This window comes from Lemur catta, chromosome 6, assembly GCF_020740605.2.
Source record: "Lemur catta isolate mLemCat1 chromosome 6, mLemCat1.pri, whole genome shotgun sequence".
NCBI classification, from domain to species: Eukaryota; Metazoa; Chordata; class Mammalia; order Primates; family Lemuridae; genus Lemur; species Lemur catta.
The window spans coordinates 66538235-66543727 of NC_059133.1; positions in this window are offsets into that span (position 1 = coordinate 66538235).

Sequence of the window (5493 nt, forward strand, 5' to 3'; positions counted from 1 at the left end):
CTGGTATACTTGTACACTACACTATGCTTAATTTAAATTTCTGGTTTTAAATCTATATTTAATTCTTTGTATGCTAGTTTTTCCTTACTTTTGTTGTTGCTAGATTCATGTCTTTGTCAAAAACATCTTAAAAATCTGGAACTACAAGATGTCTGTTTTTTTGTGAAAAAAGACAAAAGGGATATAATGTACAGCCCTGGTAACTTTCGCAAAGTTTGTTCAGATGATTTGCATGGTGTAATAGTTTGAGAATATTGGTCGAATTGTAGCCCGCTTGTGTAGCATTTAAATCAACCTTGAGTAGGTCCCTGAGCCTAAAATCTCCTTTTCATATTACAGTGAAAAAAATGAGATAAGACAGTTTTATTGGTAATGTTCCTAAAATGAAATTGGCTTGAATTTGCTAACAAAGAATGTCAAAGAGCTTGTGTTAATGTTACCTCTTAACTTGTATTTTCAAATTTGTGCAGCTGCTGATATTTTGTGCTAAATTGTTATTAATTAATTTTTAGTAATATACATTCATTTAGTGCTAAGAAATATTTTTATATCTTCATAGAAGTATATTTTAATCTTTCTGATGGAGCTGTTCTCTTTTGTTTTTAAATTTCACATGTATTTAATGAAAGAATGTACTTCTCTTTCCATTTAACTTATTTTTATGCTGCTAAACAGATATAAAAAGCACTAGATTTATAAATCTTGGCAGAAGTTTGACACTTCTAGTGGATAAAGCTAGGTAAATGGGTAACTTATAAGTAAGAGTACATTTTGAAATAGGATGTTTAATTTCCCCACCTATTTAGAATATTATAAATTCTGAAAGATTACATTTTTATGTGGACCATAAAAATTTGGAAATATTGTAAATTTTTGGCTGCAATACTTGCCTATGAAATTATATTATAGCTTAAATAAATATGTCATTGCAGCATCTCTGCTTTTGTTTTACTTCTGGCTATATGGTCATGGCCAGAATTTGGAATCTGTAAAACATTGTTTCACCTGTGCATGATATAAGGAAAGGCAGATGTTCTTTAGCTATGAATTTAGCATTCACAGCTGTTTTTCCTTGCTTATTTAGTATGCATAAGATATTTCTGAAAAGTTTGAATTAGCCAAATTACATTTTAAATAGCCCAACAGAAAGTCACTATTCAAAGGAGTCATTTGTTGAATGATTTTATAAAATTAAAACAAGGTTTGTACTATAAATCTTTGTCCCCATTTTTTTTGCTTATATGTTAAGATTGTTCATCTACTGGGAGTACATCTATTCTAAAGTTACTGTACATATTTTGATCTTGGTCTATATTCCTCAAACTGTAAAACTTTGTAAATCTTTGCTGTGGATGGGAGAAGGACTTATGTCTGTCAGGGACTGTTTTCATTGAGCTGGAAGGGAGAGGGGCACAGCATGTAGGCAGACTGCAGAAAATACATCTGACAAAATGCTTCCACTGCTGCTTCCTTAGTAAAGCCCTTCAGGAAAATATTTAATTGCTAGTGACAGAAATCCAACATGTACTAGCATAAGCAGAAAATGGGATTTTTTACAAAAGAAGTGCACAATAGACTGGCTTGCACAGATAAAAAGGAAACTTGGAGGAATGAGGACAATGACCTGGATCTCAGCAACCCGAAGTGAGAACTGAAATGTTACTCTTGTTATTGCTCTCATTTTCTTTCTGGTTGTAGTTTCCTCTTCTTGTGCTTCTCCACATATCAGCAGTTGTGACCCAGAAGGACAGCCTTATCCCAGCCAATTGCTGCCAAAGAATCCTGCAGAAAGCTGGTGACTGATCCAGCTGAGTCATATGACTGCATATCAGGGATTGCTCTATGCCATGGCATAGACCCATTTTATGACAAGACAGTGGGAATGAGCAGAATAATATTGGCCATCTCCACTAGAATAACATTGTTGGGGTATGGAGGGGACATTATTAATAAAGAAAAGGTTAGCAATTACCAGAAGAAGATAGAATGTGGTCCTGGGCAGAGAAAGCCATCATGTAACAAATTTTATACTGGACTCAGTAGAGGTACAATGAAAAAATAATCCCAAATTAACTTAATTTCTTTACTGATAGGGTTAACCAAGTAATAAAGTAGGGAATGGCTCAGATAAACTTTTTTTCATCAAACTATTTAGCAAAGTCCAACAGTATCCTGGTGAGTAAACTATGTATTATGGACTGAATGACAACTGTTTTTGATGAATTGCTGATCTGAAAAATCTCATGTCAATCTGGAGTGAGGTCTCTAGTGGCATTGCATAAAAATCAGCCTTTGCACTAACAAACATTGTTTTTGTAGTGTTTTTAACAAAGACAGTAATTCGACACACTTTTACTAAGAGCATCTGATGGCCAGGTGGTATTCGAGGCTCTGCTGACACAAAGCAGATACATTATCTTCCTCAAGGAGCTCACTATCTATTGCGGAAGACAAATGCAGAAACTAACAGAGACCTTAAAAGAATATCATTTTTAAGGCAGCTTAGCCTGAGTTGAGGGGATACAATAAAAGAATTTCCAGAGACAGTGACACTTGAGCTGAGTCTTGAAGTAGTCAGTCTGAAAGGGCAGGAGAAAGACATTCTATGCAGAAGCATGTGCATAGGCATGAAGTAGTAATAGCGTTATGCATTCAGGCATCAGCAAATGGTTCTATATTTAAATATCCATTAAAAATTGAAGTGGAATATAAATATACAAATTAAAATAAATTCTGTTTGTCTAAAGCTAGCATCTGTTTGAGGGAGCATAGCAACATGTTTGGAAAAATCCTTCGCATTACTTCCAGTTAAAGTCAGTAAAGGCATCCCAATGCTGCTCTAGTAATTGAATTCTATTATAACCCATGAAAAAGGGCTTCCCAGCACAGCTGCACTGAAGCAGGTAGCTGAGAGTGGAAATTGTACCTTGTCAGACATCTAAAAGTGGTTTGCATAACCTCAGGGAATACATTAAAACACTTCCTCTGAAACAGCCAGGTCCAGGAACGTAGGAGGGCTGTGAGAATATTCTTGAACTCCATTTGGCACCCCTACGACTGGCTGACAAGTCAAGTGAATAAGGAAGTGTGTTGGTTGACCTTTTTGTTCCCTCCCAAATTGAAACTGAACTATTGGTATGACAGATTGGAGCAGAAAAAGTGGGTGGTGCAGCTGTGCAGCTAGTGATGTTGGCCAGCTGCTACATCAACACACACACAAACACACACACACACACACACACACACACACACACACACACACACACACACGTCTCATAAAGAAGGGCATCATTTAGAGTCAAGGCTTCCTGTTAGCAGTGTGCCTGGTACTAATCCCCAAAGGAAGTGATGAAGGAAAATGTCTGGAAACAATTAACAAAAATCCAAGTCCCTTTCTCACCCAGCCTCCTCCCATCACCCTTCTTTCACATCATCTTCCAAACCAAAAGCTGGTCTAGGAATCTAAGTCCCCAATAAAAGACTTCCTTCTCCCAAATAGAACATGGTGATGGGTTGTCACTCTGTGATTTTGTTACTTACGTTACATGAAACTGTCATGCTAGGAGACTCTATCTAGAGGCTCTCTCTCTTGCTGGCTTTGAAGAAGCAAGCTGCCACAAGTCTCACAGAATTCATGAAACTGAATTCTGTCGACAACCCAAGGGAGCTTGGGAGCAGGCGCTTTCCTAGTCAGGCCAGCTGATACCTTAAAGGGAGGATCTATAACCATAGGACCAGCCCAAACTGGGCTTATTCTATTAATAACAAAACATGAAAGCCCAAAACTGCAAGTCTTGTAGCCCTGGGCATGCACAACAGAAAAAACCTTTGACCCTAACAACACCTGGAACCAACAATTACTCCCCTTGGAACAAAGAAGACAGGAAATTACCGGAACCTGAATGCCAGAGCTATTTCAGAAGCAAGGGGTCTTGTTGACTTAAAAGATCTGGGGCTAAATCCACCTCAGCATACCTTACTGTAAATGGTCAAATTTGAAGCCCTCCAATCAGACCTGCTGAGCCAGTCTCTTATATTAACATACAAAATGCTTGTGAGGAATCTACTGCTTCCCATGCACACATCTGTTCTGGTGTGATTGTGTTGTGTATGTATGTGGGGAGGTGGGAAGATGGAAGTGAGTGAAGTGGTAAGGAAGCCCATCTTTTTCAATACATGATAGTTTATCATTCACACTCAGAAGTATTGACTAATGTATGTGCTAGCCTACATTTGTATGACACACACACGCTACTATTTCTTTACACCGCCTATGAAAAGTATTTACCAGACACATCGTATAATTTAAAGTAAAAAAGGAAAAATGGGGAAACCTTATTTCAAAAGGGAGAAATTAAATGTGGCTAAAACGTTTTCAATGTAATTTTCAGTTACTTTGACTGTAACATGAAAAGCCTTGAGGTAAATTCCTTCCCTGTTGGTCCAATTATTTTTCTTTCTCTCCCTTCCTCCTCCATCAACCACACCCAACAATTTGGAAATAAATTGCTGCTTGGCTCTGACAGATCCATCAGAGCAAGAACACAGCCTGGAAAATGTTCCCGATGCTGGAATAGAGAAGGATATCTGGGAAATTGGAATATTTGGAAGAGCTTAGCAATAGTCTAGGAATTGTGAGGCTTTCATTGTGTCTCTGTGTATAAGTGCCCATGTTTGTTTATAATCCAATTTCTTACAAAAAAGGATTTATGACATGACTCTTCTTGGTGGCAAGGAGAACTTCTCTAACTTGATCTTGATCTTGGCTCTACTACCTAAAGCCTGCTTAAATAGTTATTAGGAGAGAGAGCAGGGAACTGTAAGATACTTTATCATGCAGGGTTAAAACTTTTGTTATTAAATAGGATTGTTCACAAAATGGAGAATTGTTTCCCTTTGCCCAAGAAAATATGACTTCCTGGAAGTTTTAAAATTTTTATCAGTAATTGCCAAAGTTTCAAATAACACAATACTTACTATTAGATTTGCATTTTTCCCCTAAAAAAGCACAAAGGGAGAGGAAATAATTAAATTTAAGGATTTAGATTAGATAGTCTCTAAGGTCACTCCAGGTGGTACATTCTGTGGTTAAGAGAGGTGGGTTTGAGATTATTACATAATCCATGGAAGTTAGGGTGGAGATAATGCTACACTTAAGGGGGCGTGTCTGGGATCGTAAAAGGCACTTGCACTTCTCACGGTAATGGGTAAGATAGTAGGAAGACAACAAATTGCATTTCCTAGCTCTTTTATAACCCACTTTGGCCTTTCCCTTCATCTTTATCACATGGTAAAATAAAGATTTTTAAAAAGTAGAGTTAATATATAATTATGACAGATCACCCACAAATCTGCATTCATAGTTAGCACATATGTCTAAGATCTGAGAATCAAAATTCCGTTACTTGGAGTCACAAAGATATTATATAGAACGAAAGGCTATGAAAAAGAGATGGCATTTCAAATAGAGGAAAAAAACCATTCATGATGGCA